The 16,558-nt window shown below is 40.5% G+C and overlaps 1 pseudogene across 1 annotated transcript in view; it reads left to right on the plus strand.

Moving 5' to 3' along the window:
• Window positions 1-14,154: 14,154 nt before the first annotated feature.
• Window positions 14,155-16,558, plus strand: part of LOC307069755 (AFG1-like ATPase) — a 33,507-nt pseudogene continuing 31,103 nt past the window's right edge. The window contains exon 1 of the transcript in view: window positions 14,155-14,163. The product of the transcript in view is annotated as an AFG1-like ATPase (transcript). The remainder of the gene's footprint in view (window positions 14,164-16,558) is intronic.

Genomic DNA, 16,558 nt, shown 5'->3' on the forward strand with positions numbered 1-16,558 from the left:
CTGCACCCTGTAAAGGAAGAAAACATAATCCCGATATTCAACCACATAAAATTCACAATGTCCAGCATTTAATAAAAAGTTTCCAGCAATACAAGAACAGTAGGAAAATATGACCAATAATCAAGAGGGAAAAATAGTCAATATAAACAGCCCAGAAATTATAGGAGCATCTAAGTTGAGGTTAACATCCAAAGACTTAAAAGAGCTATTATAAATGTACCCAAGGATTTAAAGGAAAATATTAATATAATAAGGAGTTAAATAGAAGATATAAAGGCTACCAAGTGAAGCTTTGAGAGATTTAAAAATACAATTTCTGAATGAAAATTTTATTCATCGAGGTTAATGGTAGACTCGACACTGCAAAATAAAAGGTCATTGAGTTGGCTGGCCTAGCAATAGAAACTAAGAGCTTCCTCAGTGATCTGTGGGACAATACCAAGATGTCTAATATGTGTGTATATATATATATATATATATATATATATATATATATATATATAGTTAGGGAACAATAAATATATTTGAAAAAATAATGGCAGAACATTTCCCAAATTTAAGGAAAACTAAAAACTCAGAAATGCAAGAATCTCAATGAAGCCAAGCAGGATAAAAACAAGTAAGGACACACCAAAGCATATAATGACAAAATATCTGAAAACTAGTAATAAAAAGAAAATCTTAAAAGCAGCTGGAGAAGTATGACAAAAAACAGAAAGAAAAACAAAGGTAAAAGTCACCGTGCATGGATTACTTATCAGAAATAGTGTAAGCCAGAATACAAGGGAAAGTCATGTTTCAATTGCTTTTAAAAAAAAACTGTCACACTAGAATTTGATGTCTATGTAAATATCCTTGAAAATAATGATAAACTACTTCAGTATTCAACAAAGCCTGAGAGAGTTTGTTGCCAGTAGACTAGCAATATAAGAAGTAATTTAAAAAATGTACTTCAGACTAAAGGAAAATGATGCCAGATGGAACACTGAATCTGGGCAAAGGACTAAAGAACACTAAATATGGTAAATATAATTTTTCTCAGTTTTAATTTTCTTTTTCTTTTTTTATCCCCATATCTACTCCCTCTTGCGTCTCCCTCCCACCCCTCTAGGTGGTCACAAAGCACCAAGCTGATCTCCCTGTGCTATGTGGCTGCTTCCCACTAGCTATCTATTTTACATTTGGTAGTGTATATATGTCCATGCCATGTGAAGGGTCTATTTCTTTTTTTTTTTACATCTTTGAGTATAATTGCTTAACAATGGTTAGTTTCTGCTTTATAAAAAAATGAACCAGTTATACATATACATATGTTCCCATATCCCCTCCCTCTTGCGTCTCCCTTGCACCCTCCCTATCCCACCCCTCCAGGCGGTCACAAAGCACTGAGCTGATCTCCCTGTGCTATGCGGCTGCTTCCCACTAGCTATCTACCTTACGTTTGGTAGTGTATATATGTCCATGCCTCTCTTTTGCTTTGTCACAGCTTACCCTTCCCCCTCCCCATACCCTCAAGTCCATTCTCTAGTAGGTCTGTGTCTTTATTCCTGTCTTACCCCTAGGTTCTTCATGACATTATTTTCTTCTTAAATTCCATATATATGTGTTAACATACGGTATTTGTCTTTCTGTTTCTGACTTACTTCACTCTGTATGACAGACTCTAGGTCTATCCATGTCATTACAAATAGCTCAATTTCGTTTCTTTTTATGGCTGAGTAATATTCCATTGTATATATGTGCCACATCTTCTTTATCCATTCATCCGATGATGGACACTTAGGTTGTTTCCATCTCCAGGCTATTGTAAATAGGGCTGCTATGAACATTTTGGTACATGACTATTTTTGAATTATGGTTTTCTCAGGGTATATGCCCAGTAGTGGGATTGCTGGGTCATATGGTAGTTCTATTTGTAGTTCTTTCAGGAACCTCCATACTGTTCTCCATAGTGGCTGTACCAATTCACATTCCCACCAGCAGTGCAAGAGTGTTCCCTTTTTCCCACACCCTCTCCAGCATTTATTGTTTCTAGATTTTTTGATGATGACCATTCTGACTGGTGTGAGATGATACCTCATTGTAGTTTTGATTTGCATTTCTCTAATGATTAAAGATGTTGAGCATTCTTTCATGTGTTTGTTGGCAGTCTGTATATCTTCTGTGGAGAAATGTCTATTTAGGTCTTCTACCCATTTTTGGATTGGGTTGTTTGTTTTTTTTGCTATTGAGCTGCATGAGCTGATTATAAATTTTGGAGATTAATCCTTTGTCAGTTGCTTCATTTGCAAATATTTTCTCCCATTCTGAGAGTTGTCTTTTGGTCTTGTTTATGGTTTCCTTTGCTGTGCAAAAGCTTTGTAGTTTCATTGGGTCCCATTTGTTTATTTTTGTTTTTATTTCCATTTCTCTAGGAGGTTGGTCAAAAAGGATCTTGCTGTGATTTATGTCATAGAGTGTTCTGCCTATGTTTTCCTCTAAGAGTTTGATAGTTTCTGGCCTTACATTTAGGTCTTTAATCCATTTTGAGCTTATTTTTGTGTATGGTGTTAGGGAGTGATCTAATCTCATACTTTTACATGTCCCTGTCCAGTTTTCCCAGCACCACTTATTGAAGAGCCTGTCCTTTCTCCACTGTACATTCCTGCCTCCTTTATCAAAGATAAGTTGACCATATGTGCATGGGTTTATCTCTGGGCTTTTTATCCTGTTCCATTTATCTTTCTGTTTTTGTGCCAGTACCACACTGTCTTGATTACTGTAGCTTTGTAGTAAAGTCTGAAGGCAGGGAGCCTGATTCCTCCAGCTCCATTTTTCGTTCTCAAGATTGCTTTGGCTATTCGGGGTCTTTTGTGTTTCCATACAAATTGTGAAATTTTTTGTTCTAGTTCTGTGAAAAATGCCAGTGGTAGTTTGATAGGGATTGCATTGAATCTGTAAATTGCTTTGGGTAGTACAGTAGTTTTAAATATTTTTTAAAAGATTATTTTAAAACTAATATAAGATAAATACATTATGGAATTTATATGATATATACCAGTAAAATATATGACAAAAATACCACAATAAGGGAGAAGAAAATGGAATATGATTATTATAGGATTCTTACATTTATATGTGAATTGCTAAATCAGTATTTGAAAGTAGATAGTAAGAAGTTAAAAATACATTATGCAAATTCCACAGAAACTAGTAAAAATAAAGTGTACTAACAAGCCAATAGAGGAGATGACATAAATTACTAAAAATGTTCAAGTAATTCAAATGAAGGCAAGAAAAGAGGAAAAATTAAAAAAGAGACACAATCAAATAGAAAACAAATAGCAAATATCAAGTTTGAACCAAATTGTGTTGAAAATTACATTAAACATAAGTGTTGTGAACACTCCAATTAAAAGGCTAGGTTGTCTGACTGGATGAAAAGGCAAGACTCAAATATTTGCTCTATAAGAAATAGACTTTAGGGACTTCCCTGGTGGTCCAGTGGTTAAGACTTTGGCTTCCAGTGCAGGGGGTGTGGGTTTGAGCCCTGGTCAGGGAGCTGAGATCCCACATGCCTCACAGCCAGAAAACCAAAACATAAAACAGAAGCAATATTGTAACAAATTCAATAAAAACATTAAAAAATGGTTCACATCAGAAAAAAATCTTAAAAAAAAGAAATAGACTTTAAATATAAAGACACAAATAGGCTAAATTCAATGGGTAGAAAAGTATATTAAGAAAAATGCTAATCACAATAAAGGCTTGTGGTTATATTGCTATTAGACAAAGTATACTTCAGAAAAAGCAATATTAGTTCAGAAAAACAAAGATATTTTTATAATGATAGAAAGATTAATTCATCAAGAGGTCACAGAAATCCTAAATATGCTGCACCCAATAATATGCTTCAAAATGCTTGAGCAAATCCTAACTAACACTGAAAAGATACATAGACAAATCTGAAATTATAGTTGTAGATTTCAATGCTCCTCTCTCAATAATTGATGGAGCAAGTTGACAAAAAATTAAGGATATAAAAACCTGAACATCAACACATGAAAATCTGCACACAAATATTTGTAGTAGTTTATAATTGCCAAAGTGTGGAAACAACCAAGATGTCCTTCAACAGGTGAATGGATAAACAAACTGTGGTTCATCTATAAATGGAACAGTATTCAACAATAAAACTACATGAGCTATCAAGCCACAGAAAGACATGGAAGAAACTTAAATGTATATTTCTAAGTGACAGAAGCCAAACTGAAAAGGCTCCATACTGTATGATTCCAACTATATGACATTCTGGAAAAGGCAAAATTATGGAGACAGTAAAAAGATCCGTGGTTGCCAGGGGCCAGCGAGAAGAAAGCAAGTATGAACTGCTGGAGCACAGCGGATTTTTAGGGCACTGAAAGTATCCTGTATAATACTACAATGGTGGATAAATGTCATTATACGTTTGTCAAAACTCATAGAGTGTACAATTCAAAGAGTGGACTCATAAACTCTGGACTTTAGTTAATAATAATGCATCAATATTGGTTGGTTCATCAGCAGATGTCAACTAAACTTATCGTGGTGATCATTTTGCAGTATATACATATAATCATTGTTGTACACTGAAAGTAATATAATGTTAAATGTCAATTATCTCTCAATAAAAAATAAAATAATAAAATGAAAAAAATATTGGCTCATCAGTTGTAGCAAATGTACCATGCTAATGCAAGATGCTAATATTAGGGAAACTGTTGGGGGCAGAAGGTGTGTATGGGACCTCTGTACTTTTGATTTACTGTTTATGTAAACCTAAAACTGCTCTAAAAAATGAAGCCCATCAATTAAAAAAAAACCTGAACAACACTATTAACCTGACCTAATTGAAATTTGTAGAACAAATTTCAACCAACCAACAACAGCAGAATAAACATGAGTAAACATGGAATATTCAAAAACATTCAACCATATTCTTAAGACAGACAAGTTTAAAAAAATTTGAGGATTAAAATCATACAGAGTATGGTCACTGCTGGCAGCTGAATTAAGTTAGTAATGAATAACAGGAAGATATCAGAATATCCTCTAATACTTGAATTTTAAACAACATGATTATAAATAATCCATGGATCAATGAAGACCTCACAAAGAGAATTATAAAATACTTTGACCTGAGTAATAAGAACATAATATATCAAAATATGTGGGGTGTAGATGTGTCCATGCCATGACCAAGTGGTGTTTATTTTAGGGATGCAAGGCTGATTCAACATTCAAACATCAACCAATGTAATCCACCAAATAAAAAAATATATATATAATTTCAATTAGTGCATAAAAAGCATTTGAGGGACTTCCCTGGTGGTGCAGTGGTTAAGAATCCGCCTGCCAATGCAGGGGAAATGGATTCGAGCCCTGGTCCAGGAAGATCCCACATGCTGTGGGGCAACTAAGCCCGTGTGCCACAACTACTGAGCCCATGCTCTAGAGCCCACAAGCAACAACTACTGAGCCCACATGCCACAACTACTGAAGCCCGCATGCCTAGAGCCCATGCTCCACAACAAGAGAAGCCACGGCAATGAGAAGCCTGGGCACCAAAACGAATAGTAGCCCCCCACTTGCCGCAACTAGAGAAAGCCCGTATGCAGCAACAAAGACCCAATGCAGCCAAAAATAATAAAAATAACAATAATAATAAATAAATAAACTAAAAAAAAGCATTTGACAAATTCCAAACCCTTTCATGATTAAAAACTCTCAGTAAGTTAAGAATAGAGGGAAACTGGGGCTTCCCTGGTGGCGCAGTGGTTGAGATTCCACCTGCCGATGCAGGGGACGCGGGTTCCTGCCCCGGCCCGGGAAGATCCCACATGCTGCAGAGCGGCTGGGTCCGTGAGCCATGGCCGCTGAGCCTGCGCGTCCGGAGCCTGTGCTCCACAACGGGAGAGGCCACAACAGTGAGAGGCCCGCGTACTGCAAAAAAAAAAAAAAAAAAAAGAATAGAGGGAAACTTCCTCCACTTTATACAGAGTATTGACAGTGACCTACAGATAACACTGTACTTAATGCTGAAAGACTGAATACTTTCCCCCTAAGACAGGGTGCAAGACAAGAATGTCTGCTCTCTTCACTCTTATTGAACATAGTGTTGGGAGTTCTAGCCATTGCAGGAAGGCAAGAAAATGGAATGAAAAGCATACAAATTAGAAAAGAAGAAATAAAGGAAGAAATAAAACTGTCCCTATTTGCAGATGAAATGCATGATTGCCTATATATTGTAGAATATCCCAAGGAACCTACATTTTGTTATCTTTTAAATAACTCCCACATGAACTTGCAAAGAAATGTGTTTCAAAGAAGAATATATTCAAAAAATAAAATAAAAGAAGACCATTATTTGCTGACGTATAAAGGATTCGGCTACTCTATACAAGTGTGTCATCAGGCTACTTATGAAATGTTAAGAGGCTTGGTTGTGTTGACTCTCCACCAGGCTACAGCCTCAAAGGAGTTCATGTTAAGCTAGGGGAAATTTGAAGTAGCCAGGAGAAATCATTCCATCTCACCATGTTGTTCACCCAGTACCACAAAGGACTGTCACACTCTATGCCCATCAGGGAACATTAAAGGGGAGAGTGAGTGTCTGGAGGTCATATGGTGTGGGTTTGAGTCCCAGCCTTGCCACTTATAATTAGCTGGTGCTGCAGACAAACCCCTTCAGCCTCTACTTCCTCTTACATAAAACAGGTATAAAAGTGGTACCTGGGCTTCCCTGGTGGCGCAGTGGTTGAGAGTCCGCCTGCCGATGCAGGGGACACGGGTTCGTGCCCTGGTCCAGGAAGATCCCACATGCCGTGGAGCGGCTAGGCCCATGGTCCATGGCCACTGAGCCTGTGCGTCCGGAGCCTGTGCTCTGCAACAGGAGAGGCCACAACAGTGAGAGGCCCGCGTACCGCAAAAAAAAAAAAAAAAAGTGGTACCTACCTCAGAGACTTGTGCTGAGGATTAGATGACGCAAGTAGAGCACTTAACACAATCCGTGTCACATAGTATAAAGTTTTTACAGTAAAGGCTACTTACAAAACCTGTACAAAATGAGAAACTTCAGGAGATAATGACAAAAATATGCAGAGGCAGAGACAAGGAAATTTGCTGATTTTTATGTTTTCTGCTCTTATGTCACATGGCGTGGAGATCCGTGGTTCTTTGAGCAAAGCCAGAGCCAGTTATTCAATACCAAAAGGTGATGGTAATGGACTACATGATCTTCTCTTTCAGCCTGTTCTTTGTTCTTTTCTTCTGAGAGCTTCAGACACCAATGGAGTTTGAGAATCTTTCATCTTAGAGAGGCTGAATCTCCTGGAGTTAAGTTGTCCGAAGTTGTTTCCACATTTGAAAAGCCCTGTGGGATGCTAATGTGATGAGGAGCAGAAGAGAGAGAATCAGCTGCAACATGAAAAAGTGATAGGGAATCACGTCTGACCAACCACCCATTGTGATGGACAGATTTTCACTCAGAGAAGGCCCTCTCTTCACTCTGCCAACAGCAAGGAGTCCATAATTCTAAAGTGTTGGAAGAGGAGCTGTCCCACAGTCACAAACTCCCTGGGTTGTCGTCTCCTCTTTCACTCAGTCTAAGTTCACAGTGATGGGGGATTTGGGCAAGAGGCTTAAAGGGAGGCGGACCAGAGGAGTTCAGTGTCTGTTGACCTGGCAACGGGGTGGCTCCATTATTACCTGCCTCTTTTTTTTTTCTCCTCTGAAACTTCCATTATTACCCTAGCATGCAGAGCTGCTTATCAGAGTCTTGGTTGCCAGTTCAGCCTTGGGTGGAGGAGCTACTGCTAGTTTTCCTAGAAACTTTATTCACCGACTAATTTATTTGGTGTTTCCCATTTTGTACTGAAAAAATGACTTGTGATTCTTTTCTGCCAGTATATAGGGTGGGAAAAGAAATGTAGCACTCATCAAAAGTGTCTAGCCACTGTTTGTCACATGTAGTTATCTCCTTCTGGGCTTCACTATAAATCCTTACTCTTGTTTTGGGTGGATTATGTTAGACATGGGTTCTTTGTCCCCCAGGGCCCTCAAGGAAAGACCTCATCCACCCTCCTCCCCAATTAGTCTCAGGGAGAGGAGGTCATTTCTCAGAAGCCCTTTGCCTGGCTCTCATCAGAGGCAGCTCCCTTCACTTTGCCAGGAGGCCTAAATTAATTCCTTTAAAAGAATCTACCACATGAACAACCTTACTCTGTGACTCTCTCCATGTCTGAAACTGCTGGAACTGAATACAGCCTCTGAGTTCTAATTCTTGCCTAGAAACAGCCTTCTTCCAAAGGAGGATCCCGCCACCTCCCTGCTCTCCTGGAGTGACCCACCAGGATCAGAAAGATGCTCATCAGGAGGCATCCAGCACCCTGGGAATGTGAGGATGGTACAGTCACTGTCTGACTTAGGGCCTTGGTGCCATTCCCTTCCAGCCTCAATGGGCCTGTGAAGACAGAAGCCAAGCCATACATTCAAAGGAAAAAGGAAGAGGGACTCACAATTTTTGAGGACAGATCTGCTGAGTCAGGGATCTGGTGGAGCTTTACCCTACTAGTAGTGGAGGGGGCAAGAGAGTGTGAACTACAGATGTGAATATATTTGAGGGGCAGCATGATCTGGAGAGCATGTGGAGAGAAGGAAAATACACACACATTTCCATTTTGACTGTGAGTCAACACCGTTTCATGCGGTGGAATAAGTGCCCTGAGGGCTGGGGAAAAAAGGCGTTTGCACCATTTCCATTCAATTGAGTCATGTGCCCCATGAATGGAGTTTGGGGTAAGGGAATGAACTCACCACTGACTCTGTTTCCCGTGTTTCCCATGTTTTCCCGTCCCCTTATCTTATTCCCTTGTTTCACATGAGAGAAGAGTGATTCCTCTGAGATCCTGAAGGGTGAGATCAAAGTCACTTGTCTGCCAGACAGGACACTGGACACTGGATCAAGAGAGACAGGAGACCTCCCTGTTCATGTCTGTAAGTCACTTCACTCCTCTTAGTCTCACTTGCAAAATACATATTTGTGTTACGTGTGAGCTTCATGGCTATGGGGTAGAGTGATGGCACTGCAAACAAACAGGTGGAAACTGAGAGCTTGATGGATGAACCAATGGCCAGGGCATGGGCTTCAGTACCTGTGTTTCCTGATGCACCATTCTGGTTGTCAGGCACCTCCCATCTTTCTGTCCTCACTGTCAGGGCACCCCAGGTTCCTGGCTTCTGTCTACATTCCTCTAATGTCACAAAGGGCTGGGCTGGAGCAAAGGGGTCAGAAAGGGGGCAAAGAGAGAGCCCCTGGAAAACCTGCTGTTTTCTGCTCTCCTCCCCTGGAGAAGCTGGGGAAAAGGAAGAAAGTCATCATCCTGTTTGTTCTCGTTCCATGTGCTCTCATATTCCCTTACTTCTCCCTCTGGATAACTTCAAGAAAATACTTTTCCATTGAACCTTTGAAAGGTAGGGTGCTGCATAGGATCAAAAACTATTTCTGTGTATTTTGTACAGGACCCTACAGTACCAGCCAGGAGATCTCGCTGGGTCCCAGCAGCAGACCTCACCTCAAAACTCTGGGATGACCTTGGGTAAGTCACTGCCCAAAAAGGAGGTGGTCTCACCTGTCAAAGAAGATCACACCAGCCTCTTCTCCCAGCCAGCTAGGTCTGGGCCAGAGAATAAAGTTATTTCTATTCAGAAAAACACTTTGAGTTTCTAGAAGGGAGATATTTTTTCATGTAAGTTCAAGGAATTATTTTAAGAGTCATGCTGCAGGCTCACAAGAATTCTACATTCAGTCACTATCTAAGTTCAATTCAGTTAAAAAGTCACTGAGTTCCAGACCCTGGGCAAGGCTTTAGAGATATCTGTTGATGCATGGTAGGATATCTTTGTGGTTAATATCAATGGGCTTTAATACCATACAGTCCTGGGAAGGGCCCTTCCTCTGTCTCCTACTAACCGTGTGACCTAGACAAGTTCCTTAACCTCTCCATGTGTTGAATTTCCGATCCATAAATGGTGATAAAACCTTAAAGGGCTTTTGTGAAGATCAAATATGTTAATGTCATTAAAGTAGTTAGCATGGCGTCTGTCACAGAAATACAGGCTACACTGGACCTTCAGGCTTTTGTTCCACCATCTTAATGTTGAGCTCTGGCTCTGGCTTTACCTGGTGGTAGTGTAACTCACTTAGACATGTTCTTCCATTTCAAATACATTACTTTTACAAAGGGAAACAAAAGCTAAGCAATAAACGTTGGGTTGAAAATGCAGATTTTGATAAAGTTTATAAGAATGATCCTACTTCAGTTTGTAGACTGGTGTAAGGATAGAAAAAGGCTTGATAACTCTCAATTTTATAAGCCATTTGCATTTATTTAACAAATATTTATGGGGAATCTATTACATGCCAGGCCCCATTCAGCCTATAAATCTTGCCTTCATCTCAGGACTTTTTTCTAGTCTCCAGACCCATGTATCCAGTTACCTGTCAGAAATGTATATCTAGAGTGGTAGTTCTCAAATGGTAGTGATTTTGTTCCCCAGCTCCAGGAGACATGTGGAGATGTCTGAAAACATTTTTGGTAGTCACAACTGGGGGTGCTACTGAAATCTTGTGGGTAGAGGCTAAACATCCCACAATACATAGAACAGCCTTCACAACAAAGAGTTCTCTAATCCAAAGTGTCAACAGTGCTGAGGTTGAGAAAACCTGCTCTAGAGCAAGGTAAATGTTACTACCCATCCTATGTGCACAGATTCAGAGTAGAACCCAACTTTGGAATCCAACAACCCTGGATTAGGATACACTCTTACCAGGTGTGTCCTTGGAAAATGTATTTAACCTCTCTGAGTCTTGGTAGAGTGTGCCTTGGGGGAGGAATGAGTTGTAACAGGGAATACTGATACTTAGCTTACAGAACAATTGTAAGAAGTTATAAAAACAGTATGTAGAGTTCCTAACACACTGGCCAGTAGTGGGCCCTTGAGGTGTTAGTTTCCTTCCTACCCCACTTCCTAACTTCTGCTTCCAAGATTACTTTAACCTAAACTACATAGCCCTAAACAGCATAACTATGTCCTAAAGAGCTTCTGGAACTATGACAACAAGAAGGAATATAACTCACACAGACCCACCTTGTGTTTAAGAGTTGGTGCCACTTTTGTGTTGTAAAGTTGTCTAATGGAGGTGGGCTAGGGGAAAAATTGTCACCCCATTTCCATGCAATCAGTGTACCTTTACTGAGCTCTTATGAGGCCCTCTTGGAGAGTTAACATCAGGAATGCCCACTAACTGGGTATGTGAGTTCATCTTGTGGCTCAGTAAACATAAACACCCAGAGAAGCACAAGCATGATGATGGGTGTTCTGGAGAAAGCAATGGAGCAAAAGGAAGGAAATGTTGGTCCCTAACTATTTTCTGTAGGACCCTGGGTAAGATGCGTAACTTCTCCTGGCTTTTGACTCAGTTTTAGGGCATAAGATTTGAATTGATCTTCTATCAGGCCAAATTTGGGTATAAGCCATTTAGCGTCTCTCTTCACAAGCATTCCTGTCATCATTTAAATTATCATACTTTAGTATTACTGAAAGATTAGATGAGTGAAACTACTCTACAAGAAATCTGGGACATTCTGAGGCAGAGGGAAAAAAGAGTACTGATGGAACCTCTCAATGGTTCTTAACACTTCCACTCAAGGGGCGTATTTGATTTCCTCTTATATTTGGCCACATCTAGTCACATGTCCAAGCCTGATGTCAATGGGGTGGGATCAGTGAGCCTGGGAGTGATCTCAGGGACCAGCCAATCTGTGTGACCCCACTGCTAGGCATCTTGGTCTAAGGAGCAGGATTTAATCATCTATCATCTTCCTCAACAAGAGAAGTTGTTGAGTGTGTACCCATGAGGGTACAATAATGGGGAAGTGTAAAACTATCATCTTCTAAATGGGAAGCTCCTGGTCATGCTGTGGGGAGAGAAAGAGATGGGACCTCATCTTATCCTGCCATTTATCTGAAAAGGTGACATAGGCTCTGTCAGCCTAAGCTTGGTTATCTGTGACTTATCATGATACCTGTCTCACAGTGCTGTCCTGGGCTGTAAATGAGAAAACCTGTAAAGTACATATGGGAGGTAGTAAGACTTCAACCAGATTATGGTATCATGTATCAGTTCTGCCCCACCGGGCTCCTCCCTTCCAGAGAGGAGATGACATTAACCTAATCCAAAGAGCACTACTGCCATAAAGAGCATTTGGAAAGGTAGTAGCAAGAGCTGAAATATATCCCCATAATGTATTAGCTTTAGTGCCAGTTATGAATTACGGGATGAGTTACTTGTGGAAATTGGGGAAAGAGAAGAAAATCACCATTCCGTCTCCTGTTAAAGTGTATGCTTTCCTGTCCCCTTAGTTTATCATCTAGTTTGACACTAAAGGAAGAGCAGTTTCCCATTGATTCTGAGGTAGAAGAGATAGTACAGAGCAAAATAATGTGGATGCTGGAAAGGAAATTGGAGTCAGGAGACCAGACATATCCCTGGCTATAGAACCTCGTTTGAGACACTCCCTCTGTTCTGGCCTCAGCCCTAACAATATGATGTTCTATACCAGTAGCCTGAGCTTTGGGTCAGAAAACTCAGTTTAAAGCTGGATATCACTGATTAAAGGTTGCACAACATTTTTTGGTCTGAAGTTCCATGTGGTAGGCAGGATTCTAAGATGATCTCCAATGATCCTCAGACTTGTATAATCCCCTCACCTTTGAGTGTGGGTGGAACCAATGAATATGAAGAGATATCACTTCCATGATTATGGTATGTTATATTGCAAAGTGGAGACTATCTGGGTGGGTCTGACCTAATCAGACAAGCCATTTAAAGCAGATAATTTTCTCTGGCTGTTTACAGGAGGAGAAGTCAGAGATTCAAAGTACAAGAAGGATTAAATGTGCTGTTGCTGGCTCAAAGACAGAGGGGTCCACATGACAAGGAATTAGAGTTGCCTCTAGGAACTGAGAGCACCCTGAGCTGACAGCCACCAGACAGCCAACAGATATGCACTGTAGTCCTTGACCTTTGTGACAGTTCCAATGTAGTACTGCTGGGTGGATAAGTCTATCTGATTCTAGGTTCATTAATAGGAAATGCGGTGCCTGTAGATCTAAGCCACTTTCTCAATATCACTTTTTTAAGGAGTAAAGTTGATATATTGTTCTTATTCTTTTTTCATATTTCTTAATTGGTTTAGAGCTCTGATGTGGAGCAGTGATGTATTAGGGGTGGGGGAGCCCTTAGAAGCCCAAGCATTTTGGAGCAAGACCATAGGAATAATTGGGAGCCAGCAAGACACAGAAAGGGGAGAGAACTGTGGGCCAATTGTAAGACCCACCTGTGAGGGCAGAGCAGAACATGTGCTCCATAAGGGCAACTCACCACCAAGAGTTTTGAAGGGAGCGGGCCTGGGCTCTGCAATTAGTTTCTCCTTCCAGTGTCACTAATCAGGTAAGTCGTTCCTGTGATAGAGAAGAAATGAGTGTATGGAGAGGCTAGAAGTGTTTTGGTCATGGATGCCCCTTCATATAGAAGAAGTTAACAGGAATGGAGGATTAGAATTCCCCAGGACAAACCAATGTATGGTCCAACTGACTAAGTTTCTGCCTACTAAATAACTATAATATTCTAGGCCTGCTTTCTTTAAATAATTCCCAAATTGCCTAAATGGCTTTTATCTTGTGTGTTCCTCGATCATTCAGTCACATGACTCCAGTCAGTCTCTTAGTTTTCTGCCACAGATGGCTAACTGCTTAGCATGGCCTGTGATTTTACACGTTCACCCTCCGAGGGCTAGTTCACCTTCAAGAACCCTGTTATACTGATACTTTCTTCCTGTCTCATTTTAACACAAAATTCCTGACGACAGGCACATGCCTTGTTAAAACAACGTGGGCAGAGTTTCGCCAACCGCCCGGGCCCCAGTCTAGTGCCTCTATTTCTCCGGTGGCAGCCTGAAGAGCAAAGGTACCTTCGGCGAAATCCAGGGTGTGAATGGGTGGCTGTGAAGAGGCATTTCCGGTATGGAGAAACAAGCCTGCGCCTCGCGGTTGCCATAGAAACCTGACGTCAATATGGCGACCGTGACGATTTTTTAATACAGACGGACGCTGCTTGATGAGAGAAACAGGTCCCGCCTTCAGGGTTTTGGGACTCAGCTGAGAGTGTGGGTCCGTGAGGTGGGGGCTGGGCCGCCCTGGGGTGTGGGGAGATAAAGGGATCCACATCCAAGTCACCTCTCCCGCTTTGGGGCTCGGTGCCTCCGCTGTCTCGTAGGTAAAGCCACTGGGGTCCCTCCTGGACCCAGTGGGTGCGGTGTCCTGCTCCAGGGGTGTCCTGGAGCCACTTTACTTCTAAAGGCAGGGGCGCAGGAGGTGAGACAGGTAACGACTCTCTCTGAGCCTCAGCTTTCCCCTCTGTAAAATGGGGATAAGAATGCTTTCCCCACAGGATCGCTGTGAACGTTTAGCGATAACACATGAATAAGCTGATGGTCCTGTGGTTATTGCAGGATCATGAATGTCTGTATGAATTCAGGCCACTTCTTATTCCTTTTCCACTTTGTTCTTAGGGGACATATGAGGAAAGGAGAAGAAAAAGGCCCTGGTGGGAAGCTCATTGTACCTTCTGGTGGTTAGGATCACTACCCAGTTGTTTCACTGTTATTGTCACTAACCCAGTGCTTAGCACGGTGCAGGGCACACAGTTACACCAGTAAAGCATGGTAATTGCTGGATCTGTCTCTCCCTGTGCAGCTCCTCATGCCGATGGCCTTGCTCATATCAGGTGTCTGAAGGGGGCAGGTTCTGAGGATCTGTGTCCTGATGGCTTCTGAAGCTTCTACTCCAGGTTCAAAGGCAGCAGTCTTCAGGAGAACCCAACAGTTCACATCTTTATTTGGTTATGCCGCCTGGTTCAAGTGAGTTCACAGATCTGATAAAAGCATGCTGTGGAATAGCTCCTGTGAGGTTCACAAACTAGCCTAAAAGTAGAGAAGCTACTTTGATCTTATCATGGAAGAAGAGTTTTAGCAGGTGGAACTCCATTCATTCTATCAGCAGCTGCATGCTTTGTAATAGCCCTTATTTTGTCTGAAAGCAATTATTTGTCCAGTCTGAGGGAGGAACTTGATCTTTAACATGCATTTGGAATAAATATACCTAAATTGTTCTCACTGGGTAAATATTATTCAGTGATTCCCATGTTTCTCTCAGGTGGTTGTTGAAATATGCATTTGGTTAGAAACTCTTCCTAGCGATTTGAGATTGTAATATAGTTTCTTCCCTGGAAGCCACGTTTTTATCCATTCTATAATGAAAAGTTTTAAGAAGGTAGAAAATTTCCAAATGTAAGTTTAAAATATTTTTTAAGAATTTATATTTTTAAATAATTACTTTAAAGTGTCTTATTAATCTGCTAAAATAACCAAATACTCTTAAATATTGTTACGTTTACTTTCCCAGTACATAACAATTTCAGCTCTTTATTACCTGGCCTCCCTCCCCCTCCCTCTGCAGTGTACCGAGGTAACCACTGAACTTCTCTCACTATAGATTAATTTTCATATCCTGGAATTTTATTCAGATGGAATCATAAAGGTTTTTTTAGTTTATTGGTTTTGGTTTGGCTTCTTTCATTCAGCCTATTTATTTTAGATTTATCCCTTTTGTTGCATGTATCAATAGTTCATTCTTTTTTATTGATGACTAGTATCCCAGTATACAGTTATACTGCAATTTGTTTGAAATTTGTTGTTGTTTTTTAATTATACCTCCAGTGAATATTTGTATATTAGTTTTTGCATGGACATATGCTTTCTTTCTCTCAGGTAAATACTTAAGAGTGCAGTGTCTGGATCATATGGTAGATGTAAGATTAACATTGTTAAGAAACTGCCAAACTGGTTGCACCATTTTTCATTCCCTCCAGGAGTGTGTGAGAGTTCCATCCTCCACAACCTTGCCAATGCTTGGGATGATCAGTCTTTTTAATTTTAGCCACTCTCATGTGGATGTAGTGGTATCAGATTGTAGTTTTAGTTTGCAATTCCCTAATGATGTTGTTGAGCATATTTTCATGTGCTTATTTGCTAATTCTGTATCTTCTTCGGTGAAATTTCTATTCAGAAATGTCCCTCATTTATTTATTATAGTGTCTTTGTTTTCCTAAATGGCTTTTGATAGATTTTCTATATTCTGGATATAGGTCCTTTGTCAGATATGTAATTTGCACATATTTTCTCCCACTCAGTGCCTTGACTTTTCTTTCTCACACCAGTATCTTAGGAAGGGCAGTTTTTAACTTAGAAGTCCAGTGTATGTATTAGTTCACTTATGGATTATAGTTTCGGTGTCTCATTTATGAAATCTTCACCTAACCCAGGGTCACAAGGATTTTTCTCCTATATTTCGTCTAGAAGGTTGATAGCTTTAGAGTATATTTGGGTCTATGATCCATTTTGAGTGGACTTTTCTGTAT

The sequence above is a fragment of the Hyperoodon ampullatus genome (assembly GCF_949752795.1).
Source record: "Hyperoodon ampullatus genome assembly, chromosome: X".
NCBI classification, from domain to species: domain Eukaryota; kingdom Metazoa; phylum Chordata; class Mammalia; order Artiodactyla; family Ziphiidae; genus Hyperoodon; species Hyperoodon ampullatus.